The 13662-nt window shown below is 39.2% G+C and overlaps 1 non-coding gene across 1 annotated transcript; it reads right to left on the reverse strand.

Annotated features, from left to right (window-relative positions):
• Positions 1-5654: 5654 nt before the first annotated feature.
• On the reverse strand, positions 5655-5736 carry TRNAS-GCU (transfer RNA serine (anticodon GCU)). Its single transcript has one exon. It is a non-coding gene; the product is annotated as a tRNA-Ser (tRNA).
• Positions 5737-13662: the final 7926 nt, after the last annotated feature.

The following is a 13662-nucleotide window of genomic DNA, read 5'->3' on the forward strand; positions in this document are numbered from 1 at the left end:
TGAAATGTTTGACCCTGGCTGGCCATGCCGTCCCGAACTCCTTTGAAGTAAAATGCCGTCCCTGGTCTGATTGAACTGTGGCGGGAACCCAAGCGGCAGAAGAACTGCACAAGGGCCTTGACGGCATTCTGGAGCTCGCTGCATACCGGGATTGCCTCGATATTCCCGTGGAACCCATCAATGATCGTGAGGCACTGCATATTCCAGGACTTGCTCCTGATCCGCCCCTGAGGTGTAAAGTAATCTACTACGACATCCTGAAAGGGGACGCTGGCCAAAGGGATGTTCCGGAGGGGAGCTTTAGGGACCACCTCATTTAGATTCCCTGCCACCTGGCAGGTAGGGCATGAGGCTGTGAACTTCTTCTTCATCGTTCTGGAGGCCAGGCCAGCAGAACTTGTTCTCCTAGAGCTCAGGTGGTCCTCGTTATCCCGGAAGTGCCCACTTATGCCGTCATGGGCAAGACTGAGCACCTCCTGACAGAGAGCATGAGGACCATCACGAGCTTATTCCTAGCATTGGCTGGGTCATGGGCCCCTAATGATTTTAGTAATGGATGTCCTCATCCAGTAGGTGCGCTCTTGGACGAGGTCCTCTATGTCGCCCTCAGTCATGACAGCCTCCTGGTGGAGGTGCTGTAGAGCCGACATCCTCTTTCTGAGCCTCTATCAGCTGCTCCCTGCTGAGGGAAGGCTGGGACGCGGCACCACTGATGAGGAGGGTGGTAGATGGCGCTGGGGCCTCTGCTGCTCTGGAGTTATGGGCAGTTCTTGTAGCCAGGATGGATCCCAAGGACAGGTCCGGAGGGGCAGGTGGTCCGCATCCCTTTGGGAGGTCTCGAGAGGAGCATTTGGCTGGGGCTCCAGGCACCTTACGGTAACAGAGGGGTCCCTCCACTGGACCAAGTCCTGACCCAGAAGGAGGGGCTTTTCCGTCGTGAGGGTCTCTGCATCCGAAGAGGTGCTCTCTCTCTCGAGGAGTCACTCAGAGTGACTTTGAGCGGATGGGTGGAAGGTCTTTCTTGTCCCCATTTATTCAGAGAATCGTCATCCTCTCCTTCTTGGATGACGGCTCCAGGGGGACTTGGGCGCGACTAGAGACTCACCCTGACCAGGTGTCAATGTTCTCAAGCTTCTTGGGGACTGGACCTGTCCAGATGTGTGACTCTGACAGAATCAAGCCCAATCCACCCGGCAGGTCGTCCATGGCATGCCACAATGCCAACCATCTTAGGTCTGGCACCGAATCAGAGCATCCTTTGTAAGAGGTGAAGAAGTGTCCCAATTGTCCGCAATCCCAGCAGAGGGGGCGGCTCCTGCTGCGGGGGGGCGGTCTACACCACGGTCGCCGGTGGAGGGCCGGCCCCAACGTGGAGGGTGTGAGGCACAGGGGGCCTAGTCCGCATTGGCTCGAGGAGTGCCCCAGCTTCCTGCAATATCTGCACACCAGGGGCTTCGGAGATGGCTCGCTCTTGGGTTGAGGGACTCCTGAAAGCCAGGAGGGGGATGAATCTTTTCTTCAGGGAGCTCTCGGGGGTGATGGTTATCCCAGAAATCAGCCAATCTGCAGCAATCTGCGGGTCGGGGCTCTTTCTCCGAGATATGGGCGAGGGCCGGAGGGGCGTAGAGCAGGAAGTGCTGTCTTCATTTGTTCAATGGCCTCATTGAGGGTCAGAACTTTACATGGACTCGAACCATTTGGCATGGGCGCTGGACCGGCAGGGGCCCAGTCTGCCCAGGTTTGGTTTACTTCAACTTGCCCTCACCAGCGCCTCCTCCAGCGTTTGGGGGTGATTTCGCACGCCTTGAGATAGTCTGGTGGGCGATGTCCCACTTTTCTTGCTCCTCTAGTGGGAGAGCTTTGTAGGCAATGAGGGCCTTCCTCCAAGGAACTTGCCCAACACTAGGAGAGTTTGGTGGCGCTCAGGGAAGGCCTTTAGGACTGTCTCAGCAGTGTCGAGCCACACTCCTCGGGCTCAGCCTCCATCCATTTTGGTATGCAGGCGAGTGCCTGGCTGAAGGCACTCATCCCCTGGGTAGCAGGTGGAGGCGAAGGGCCACGTCGTTGCAGCAGCTCGAGTTCATGGGCACGCTGCTTGTCCTTTCTTCCCTTTCCCGTGGCCTCTCCTCTCCTGAGCAAGTCTCTGCTTCTTCTCTTTTTCTCTTTAGCCAGTCTCTTTGCTTCCTGCTCTTGTCTCTCTGCTTCTCATTCCTGTCTCTCTGCTTCTTCTCTTTCTCTTGAGCCAGTCTCATGGCTTCTTCTCTTTCTCTTGAGCCAGTCTCTCGGCTTCCCTATCTTTCTCTCTGCTTCTTCTCTTCTCTCTTGGGCCTCCTTTCTTTCTTTATCTCATCCTTCCTCTCCTGTACCCAGCCTCTTAGTTCTCCCCCGAAAGCCGAAGTTCCTTCCTGAGGTCATGAAGAATTTGAAATTTTCTCTCTGCTGAGTTCTTGCCATCATTTTGCAGGTGGGAGGATGCAAGTAATACACAAAATAATTTTCCAGAGCTATGGGAATTTGGAATTTTCTCAAAGGACACCCTCAATATGAGACCACCTTGACGTGGTGAGGGGCTCTTGAACCACAGGAATTTGTTTCTGGGTTCGAGTCCAAGAGTCTCATATGCCATCGTGATATTGTTGTGATAGATTTGTGGAAATTTCAATTTGATAAAATTTGGTGGACCTGATAAATAGGAAAAGATATCATAGCTGGCAATGGGTTTATATCCGAGCTAAATGGTGAGAACTGTGGTAGGACCATCATCTACCCGATAGTGTTCGGACCTGAGAGATATCAGGGGAACTATTCTTTAGGCTGGACCACGGATTCCAGGGGGTCTGGTTCTAGGATAGGACTCGGCATTCTATCCGGTTTGCCCATAACATGATTAGGTGGGGATGATTGTATTCTTGAAATACTCAGTCCTAGCAAGCCAGGTTTGGCTTACACTTGAGCCACTCTAATCATGTGCCATCCCCTATAGAGTAGGGTAGGGACGCCGGACATTTGGGAGTCGGTTCTCACTTGTGCCATGCATTGGTGGAAGAATAAACCAAATTCTAGTGTAAAAATTGTATGCTTGTTAGAAAAGTAAAGTAATCGAACAAACAACACTTAGTAAAGACCTTCACGCCGAAAGTGAAGGCCTTTGTAAGGGGGAGCTATTATAAATATTTATAGTCGCCATTCGACCTCCCTTCCTTGATTTAATCAAAATATAAAAAACGTTCTCTTTGTTGAAGTGAGAGAGACACTAGGTAGGGAAGCAGCGAGCATGACTTGTGCACAAAGCCGCAATCCGAAAGGGGTAGAAATTTTAGTTTAGAGGCATATCAGAGAGGATAGGTTTTGCTAGGACCACCCTTAGCTAGATTGTACCTTAAGCTCACTTTTCTATGACCTTTGCACTGGCGAGTTTTTGTCATTCTACAGACGATAACTGCACTCACCAAGTTGGCTTGTGAGAGGAGCCGAGACCAGTGGTGACCCAAGCTTCCCCAAGCTTCAAAGAGCAGACGCAGCATAGCTCTCGACCCAAACAGAAGCGTTTCGGGCAGCCCACTTGACCTTTGTCTCAGTTTCGAATTCGGGAGAAGAATTGCTATCCCAACGGACCAAGGACTTCTGATGCAATTGATCATTGCATTATCTATTCCAGCGGTAAGTCTGAAGGCAATAGTTACTCCCAGTTCTCTTTCCTTTCATCTTAAACTCTCATTTTCATGTTCAAGTTTCCCTCTCTTAACCAGTCACTGACTAAGCAAATTCTAGCAAACTCCCATTTATGAAGTAAAAAATATATGAAGTACAATTATTGTTGTCTAGTGTAATTACATAGCTTATCCTCCATGGTGTTAAAGTAATATTCTTGATCTGGGTTCATCCCTTGCAGTCAGTGTATGACAACTGAGCTCTTTTGATGTTAGATATTATCTGGATACGTCTCTTCCAGGTGTGCACTTCCTGGGACCTGGCCAACATCTTTTTTGGAGAAGAATTAGCATCCTTGATACCAAGATTCTCAATTCACATGCTTGAAATTGCTTTATAGGTGCATCACAAGAGGCCCCAAGCCGTTGCGTTATTAACTCCTTTATGTTGAAATATCTTGTGTCCGAAGTGGGACGAAGTTGGAGCTGTTGTTAGCTCCTGTAAGAAATAAGTTAATAATATCCTTCTTTGTTGAACTAGATGTTTGAGTAATGTTGTTGATTTAGCTCATGTGTTCAGAATAAGTTGTATATTCTGGTAACCTAGTCTCAACTGGTGACCTAAATTAATTATGTTAACTTATCGGTCTTTTTTAGGTAACTTTCAGCCTTAACTGAGAGGATTACGTGGGTTTTAGGTTAAGGAAAGCAATATAAATTCTTTAATTTAATAATTAAACTCATCAGCTTGAATGACCCTAAGTAACCATGTATATATATATATATATATATATATATATATATATATATATATATATATATATATATATATATATATATATATATACTATATATATATATATACTCTTCTTTTCTTTCCTTTTCTTTGATGCTTTAACTAAGCTGTCTGGCTCTGATGCAAAGAATATCCTTACTTTCTCACTTGACAAGTTCAATGAAGTTAAAGCCATATTTTAAAAAGTAGCCAAGTTTATTTTGTGATTTAATTTTTCAGTTTCGTTATATAAGTACGTCAGTATTTCATGCACATTGCTATTGTAGCTGTAATTATATTTTTATCATACATTATACTAATCTGAATTCTCCATGTGTGTTTAAAAAGAAGAGACTCGAACTGTTTGTTGAAGCAAAGGTTGGAATGTATGAAGGGATTGTTAAGCCAATTCTCTTCTGTGGAAGTGAATTGTGGATGTTGGATGTTGAAGTGTGAATGAAAGAAAATTAGTGTAGCTCTTAAGATAAACTGTTTGCATAGTAGTTGTGTGGCTTAAGAGAAAACAAAAGCCTGAGAAATAGGAAGATTCTTAGTAGAAGTGGTAAAAAGATTAGTGTAGGTGAGAGGATGGGCCAGTGTGTTTGCAGATGGTTTGGTCATATGGAAAGAATTGAAGATGATAACCTGCCGGACAGAGCATGACATTAGGAGGTGCTTGGAAGAAGGAGGAGGGGAAGATGTAGCAAGTGATGGGTAGATGATGCGAAAGAGGTACAGGAAAGAAAATTCCTTAAAGTACGTGGAAGATGGAGGTAACAGACATGGTTTGTGTAGGGAGGGGGGGTTTGGCGCACTGCTGACCAGCCTTCTGTGTAGGTGTATGAAGTGGTTAATATTGTTGAAGTTTTCTGGCAAGGGGGTTCAGCAACTTAAGTATGAATGTGTTATTCACTGTATAATCCTTCTGGTCAGTGTAACCCAACCTCACCTTTCTTGCTAGAATCCTGAGATCAGTACCCTGCTTGGGGAAGTAATTTAGCCCTATTTTCTAGGAAACTGTGAGATAAAAAGTGTAGGAGTAACAAGATTTAACTGGGGATCAGCAGGAAAGTCAAGTTGTTACATTTATATGTATGCTGTTGGCCACCATAACAGCTAGGGCCAGGTTATCGCATGTATGAATAAACTGTTTACCGTCATACTTTTGAAATGAATAAATAGACGTGTGTGCATTGTGTATATCAACCATTTCTGAAAAACAACTGCAACGACGAGGATGGGATTCGAACCCACGCAGGGAGACCCTATTGGATTAGCAGTCCAACGCCTTAACCACTCGGCCACCTCGTCATGAGTGTGAAAGTTTCTCCGGTACGAATTTCCATCGTTTTCTTAAACAAAATTATAAATATGGTGAATATGATATAATTTGTATGATGATGAATTTATATTTGTTTATTTTGTTTTGAGATATGAAAAGGATCTGTGTTTCCTCTTGTCTTCTTTCATAGTTTAAAAGTAATGGTCTCTTATTGTTCATTACATTTTATGTAGGTAACCTTTACAAGAAAGTACTACCAGGGCTTTATCTTAAATATAAATTTGATTTGCCATATTAGACTGCATGAATGCTGCAAGACTCAGGCACTACATACATACAGTATAATGCTGTTAGATAAGAAAGGTAAATTTCAAAGTAATGACAATATAGTTACTTATTTTATGATATGGGCGAAATGTTTAATAATTCAGTTATCCACTGTGTTTATATTATATAAAATTGATATTGTATTTCGGTACTGAATATATTAAAGCTATATATATATATATATATATATATATATATATATATATATATATATAATATATATATATATATATATATATATATATATATATATATAACTTAGCTACAAGACCAGTTCGAATAATTCATAATTTTTAAATTAATTTTTTAGTGTATCGAGAGTATTTTCAATTAATTTTTTTTATAATTCGTATTTTCAAATCGTTACTTTTTAACAATTCATTATTTTCTAATTCTTTTTCGAATAATTAAGTATTTTCTTAATTAATTATTTTTCAAATAAATAATTTTATTACATTATTTTTAGAATACATTTTCAAATCATTATTTCTTTAGAATTCATTATTTTTTATTCATTATTTTTCGATTAATACATTACTTTTTCGAAAATGCATTATTTTCGAAAATGCATTTTTATTACTCATTTTTCGAATAATACATTAATTTTCGATTTCATTATATTTTTCGAAATAATTCATTATTTCCGAACCACAAAGGGAGACGAGATGAACAACAAGAAATGCAATGTCTTTGTGGAACAGTGGAACACATCACTGTTCACTCAAGGCTCTGCGCTCTCCTTTCATCTTTGGCGTCTAGAAAAAATAATGAATATGTTACATTTACGGAATATTTTGAATAAGTATATATGAAGAAAGTCAGGTGTAAGAAATATAACGCTATATTTATTTCATGGTTGCTTAGTATATATAAATATAATATATATTTTATAGTTGTAATAGGAAAAAGTATAACAATATATTTATTTATAGTTGTAATATGAGTGAAATGCTTCATATTAATCATGAATTTTTGCTTAAGACATATGAATAATTTCGCTTTTCGTTGGTGAGTTACATTTATGACGATCAATCCTTGGATGGGTGCCCAGCAAGACAGTACTAGACGCCGTTGACTCATAAGCCTCCATATCATCTGTCAGGCATGCAATGGAGTTAGCAGCCTCACTCCAAGAACTTTTGCAGAAAACCAGAAGGGTCACAAGTCTTGAGCTGGGACAAAGTTTATTATTATTATTATTGTTATTATGATGATGATGATGATGATGATGATTATTGTTATTATTATTATTATTATTATTATTATTATTATTATTATTGCAAACGGTCAAATATAAACAAATATAAATATTTTAAAGGCTGGGCGGAGGATGAAATGACGTTGGGCTTACTTAAGAGAGAGAGAGAGAGAGAGAGAGGTGCTGATCAAGACGAACAGGTGTTAAACCTTACGTGTGGCAGAGACTCTATTTCTCCCATTTTATCATGTTTACTATTGAGCTGTCGAGAGCCAGAACAGTTTGTACTAAAGTGTACAAATCGAGGAATATAAAACGCATTTCCTCACATGTACTACACAAACATATATGCATACATATATATGTATGCATGTATGTATCTTCTATAGTCAACATGAAGCATAATAAGGGCACATGGAAAATATTGAATATTTCTCTCACATTTCCAAGACATGAATATGATGGTATGTTTTCAGTTCTTTTATGGCCTTCATTTATGTATGTATACTGTTACAGTATACATGAAGTATGTATACCAATATGCATAAGTCTGTTACACTTACGCAAAATATATTCACTTGTACTATGAAAAAGGAAGTTATAAGGACATTACCTTTTTTTTATCCTGCACAGTATGAAAAATTAATTATTGCACACATTTATTGTATTATTGTACTATATAAGCACTGGAGAAAAATCACGTACGCATATTTCGTGTTAACAAAACCATTGAGGACAGGATTTCCTCAGCGGGTGACGGGTGGCCGAGTGGTTAAGGCGTTGGACTGCTAATCCAATAGGGTCTCTACGTGGGTTCGAATCCATCCTCGTCGGAGGATGTTTTCTAAGATAAATACTGCCTATGTGGAAATTCCTTGGCATGAAGTGTAGTGGGATGTTTTATAAATCGTGTGTAATATAACTATTGTTTTATTTTATTAATGTTACCCAATCATATGACCTCTTCCTTCTAGACTTCACCATATTTGACCAACTATCAGGTACACTTCAGAGGCATATGCTCATTATTTACTCATTTACTGCGTACGGCAACTGAAGCGTAAAGGATTAGCGAGAAAAAGGGGTGAACATTCCTCATGGTGAGATCAAGCCCAGTTCTTACAATTTTGGGAGTATCAGATACCACTTGTTCATTGGGATCATATAATATATATATATATATATATATATATATATATATATATATATATATATATATATATCTATGTAGGCCTATGCCTTTGCCAGCACAGCTTTTTAGTCATGTTTTGCGTAGTATCTAGTGAATGACTCATCAGGTGTTCTTAACCGTATCTTTGTTCTTGGAACGACGCTCTATTAACCTTATAAACCCTTTCCCTTGTTCTGCTCCATTCTCCTTTAATGATTTCCTCACTTAAGAGGCAAGTAAGGACTTACTAAGTTACATTTTCAATTAGCAGAAACAAAAATGCTGTTGAGTAAAAGGTATTAGAGGATGGTGCAAGGAGCATTTTTCACTGTTCCCTTAACATTTAAAAGGCTGACGCTTCTGGCTGAAGAGCTGATCCAAGTTTCTGTTATACGTGGATTACATTTTTCGTTACTTAAAAAAGAGAAAATTTGATTATCCGTTATTTAACAGTCTATTAATATAAAGATTTGGGTCACACAATTGTTTAATTTGCTTTATTTCTCCAAGATTTTATTTAGAACAAGATTTCAGATGAGTTCATTTAATACAAACATACATTTATAATATATATTATTCAGTAATCCATCCATTTGGACATTATTCTTCATGAGCCATATTTATCGAAGATTCCTTTTTTCCTCTATGTTTAGATAGCAAATTTCAAATAACATTTTAATGCCCGCCAGAATGTCACGAACCAATGACGGCAGAACCACCGAAGTACCGTACCACGGAAGATGGTTGTGACTATTATACTCCATCGTGATCAGTGTCAGTGACTGACTTCTCTTATGCTCTCTAAGTTCAAACTCTTGTAGTGTAGCTACTTCTATAAGATGAAAAGTAAGTTTTTCATAAGTGTAATACCACGATACGTCAATTTATTGGGAAATACGTGGACCATATGCTATATTTTCCTAGACTACTGTTCACTTCAGACTGTTAGGGCTAGACCTAGTGTAGATGTAGTAATTCTACAGGACAAGTCCGCACAAAGAGATATGTATTTAAATCTAAAACCCATTATTTAAACATTGATTTATATATTAGTGTGTCAGAAAATATGACGAAATCCCAGAAAACCATTGAAATAAGGCTCTTAAGTTCAGTATAGGCCTAACCTTTTATTCTACAACTATGCATGACCAGTGGAAAACTGGTGGTATTATTTTACAATAGTTCCAACTCATTCTACAATAATTATAGTATTATAGATGCATTTTGCATAAAAAATAATTAAACTTTGTCTCTGAACACTTTTTGGGGAAATTCACCATATCCGAGATGTGAATGTTTATATAATCCCGATCCTCGAAAAATTTCAAAGTGTTTTGTTTACTTTAACATGGACAGTTTGTGCTCTGATGCGAGTTTGTTTTTGTTTAGAACTGCATTGTGGTTCTGATGCGAATTTTTCCCCTCTTAAAATTGCATTGTGGGTAGTTACATGCTGTCTGGGAGTCACGTGACCTAGTGAAAATCTTACAGGTGTCAGACATTTTCCCATGTCATTTGGTTCAAGTCTGTCATAGAGTGAGGTTATGTCCAGTCTGTTCGTCTTGTATCTTTGATTATTTTCGCTTAATTCACCGTTTCTTTGAAAAGTGAAACATGATGCATTACACGATCTTTAAAGACATAGAGTGTTGTTACCTGCAGCAGTACAGTTCAGTTTTACACCAATTTTTACTTCAAGCTGCTAAATTATATCCACCTTTAAAGTGATAAGCCACCATCACCACCTAGGGAATTATTTTCTGATGAGGACGGCCAGCGACACTGTAGATGAGCCACAACCATCTTGTTCTGGATATAAACCATCAAAATGTTTGTGTCCATCCAATTAAAGATAAATTTATAATTGTTTTTAAAATGTTGTAACATGATTTACCTTCTGTAACCTGTGGCTGATGCTTGTGTAGCGCAACATTACTTCTTGTCAGTATATATGAGCCTGCCCAGAATCTTTATAAATGCGGATAAGGTGCGAATCGCCGTTCCGCCACCCCCTTGTGGTTAAGGGATGTTAGGCTACATTACACTAACCTACGTTGCCACAGCTATATGAAGCACTAGGTATACTTTATGATTTACCTCATTTTATTCATTAATTCAAATGCTGATTTGCATCCATGGTGATTTACCCCACCCAAAACCCTCCATTCCCAAAGGGTCCCCAACCTTGTTGGATGTAGTAGGGGTGTATAGGCTAGTAACTCAAAAACAACTCATTTCCCCAATGTATTACTATCATAACCATTCAGAACACATTAAAACACACATGAAAATACATAATTACTTTAGAAAAATGGAGTTGGAACTGTTGCAAAAATTTACCAAACTGGGTTTTTGGTTGAGGAAGAATAAAAAAAAAATGCAGTTCGCAAAATATCGCCCAAAAGCATGAAAATATACCAAAGACAGTTGGAAGGATGCACCACACCCTAACATTCTCGAATTTAACGTTTAACCAAACCTAACTTTGGCTGACAGAATACAGGTACATGGATGCATCCAGCCTAACCTAAACTAATGTACCCTACCCTAACATAGGATACCGATTCATTATGGTCATTACGTGACTGAGAGGGCCTCCCTCGAGACCCCCTAACCTGACCAAGGTCAAGATAAATTATAAACAACATGAGCTTGCTTTTATACCTTAATTATTTGTTGACCTTTTTGAGGGCCTCTTAACCTACCCTTACCCTAAAATTAGCTTATAGTTTCTCTGTTGCCAAGTGACTTATAGAGGAGGTGTTGTAATAGGTGAACCATCTCCCACAAAAATGCTAGTCAAATCTGACGAGATCATATAAGAATATGTCAGAAAACCCAATTACACACTTGAAATAAGTCACCTCTTAAGTAATTGTTATTTAATTCAGAACCTAAACTTATTTAAATGCACTTATCTCTGAACTTAAGTTGGTTGGTCGTTTATAGTGCCTGCATATATCCTGAATGAGTAGAAGTGTTATTTGACAAAATAACACAAGAAGGTCTAATTTCCATTATATACAGGTAATGATCCTTCTGCTTTAGTATGTACATTTGTTGCATTACTGTTAAGCAAGAAAGTTCTCAACCTTGACATTTCCATGCAGAGCCGTTATGTATAATTACTGTTTGTTCAAACATACCACTTGCTTTTTAGTTACTCCAGCCCTCCAAATATTGCAGTTATTCAAGAACCTTAGATGGAATCTCTGTTTTTGGGGTGGGAAAAACCAAAGCGGAGGCAGGAATAGTTTAAAATTCATAAACCACAAGATAAACAGTCAAGAGAAAAATAAATAGTTTATGTCTATAACTGGTGCTGATCACAGCGCATGATGAACAAAGCTGTCTCAAACCAGTACAAGGATACAGCCTAACAATAATTCCTAAGCTCACTAATTTGTGCAATGGGTCCTGCCTGGCTGTCACTTTAAATCCTAGTCAACCCCAGGGTTGAGAGTAGAAGTTGTTGAATGAGGGCCATTTTATTGGTTTTTCAATGGGGAATGTACTTATAATAAATTAGATGTTTACCAACCAAGATTGTAAGGGTTGCATCATTTTATAAGTCACTCCAAGTTCTTGGACACTGAGAGGTGGTAGGTACATGTACCGCATGTTCTGTTCACAAGTGCTTAAGGGAGTTCTTATTTTTTTTTATTTTTCTGTTATGAAATAATTTTCAACTTTTAAACGTTAAAAACTTCATAAATTTTATACTAAGAATTGCAGATGTTTTCTGAACTTCTCCCAGCTTTCCTGGGATTTCTCTCAGTTTCATAATGGCTGGTTTGTGTGCCAGAAGTGTTGAGGGAAAGCTTAAGATATATTTTATATTACAGAAGATAAGTACCTCTCAATAAAACAAACCTTGGCTGAAAGAATTAGTCACTGGGATTAGGAATGAGATGAGGAAATGTGCTCCTTTTAGTGTGTACCCACTACCCCAGGGTAAGCAATATGTTGTGCCTAGTGGTTAGGGGAAGACACAGGGTACCCACCTTCCTAGTTAGGACCAGATATGCAAGGTTAAGTTGAGATGAATATCTCTATTTCACTTTTGTGTCTTGGTGCGTTTGGTAAGGCAAGGTAGGGTCCAGCCCTTCCCACCTACTTCAGCAGGTATTTTTCTACATGACAGTTTTCTTTATATTTTCAACTTTTGTTTGTCTCGCTGTGTTTTACAATAAAGCACATAGTAGTTCTGTGAAGGCACTTTGGTGTGTGATCTATTAATATTTTATTAGAGGGGGTTGATTTTGATTTTAATGTGTTCATTAGTAGACCTGACGAATTATTTAAGTTTGCTCTACAGTTACAATATACCTATTGGTGCGTTATAGTTTTTTTTTGCAATACAGTGCACAGAGAATGATATATATATATGACTGTGAAATATTTTGTTAAAACAGAATTCCATCAAATATAAAGGAATATGCAAATGCCAAAATGTGGAAAATAAAGGCTATATTTCAGAGACCGAACTGTCTCTCTCCTCAGGCAAATAGCAAATGAGAAAAAGTTACAGAAAAGCAGTATTTTTACCGGAAGAGCCATAGGTCTGCTGTTGAGTCACTCCAGTTGATAATTTCTCTTTAATCTTCTTGATTGCTGGATGGAGGAAGATTTTATCTATAATATGTGAATCACACCTCTTGAAGAATTTATTGTGTTTCTTTGTTTAATCAAGCTGATTCCACCACCTGGTTTGAACGACAATTCACGTGCTTGCAATTATGCACGAGGATATTCAGTTTATATTGTGGTTATGGTTATTTATGCGGTTAAAAATAGCTGAGCTCTGTCATCCATACCTAGGTGAATGTTTATGCTGTATTAATCTTTGGAGGAGTGATTTGCCTGTGAAATCGATATAAGATTGGTCACAGTTGAGGCAAGGGATTTCGTAAACTCTGTGTCTTTGGGGACTGGTTTTTGTTGGATGTTAATCAGGGATTTGGCTAAGGTATTTGGGTAGATAAAAGCAAAAGGGTTAGAGTTTCCAAGTGTCTGTGTCAGCGTCTTAATCCTGTCCAGGTGTGGGATTTTTTATTTTATTGTTGTGGGTCTCTCTGGTCTTGTCATGGGGGAATGGTAGAAAATAGTTTGCTTTGTGGTTCGATTTCTCAATTAAATGATCAGGGTACTTTAAAGATGACGGCTGCTTATGGATTAGTTGGGTTTCCTTTTCCAGGAGATCCGGGGAGCAAATCCGTAAGTCTCTTAAGAATAAATTGCTGCCTATGCCAATCTTGG

Source organism: Macrobrachium rosenbergii, chromosome 48, assembly GCF_040412425.1.
Source record: "Macrobrachium rosenbergii isolate ZJJX-2024 chromosome 48, ASM4041242v1, whole genome shotgun sequence".
NCBI lineage: Eukaryota > Metazoa > Arthropoda > Malacostraca > Decapoda > Palaemonidae > Macrobrachium > Macrobrachium rosenbergii.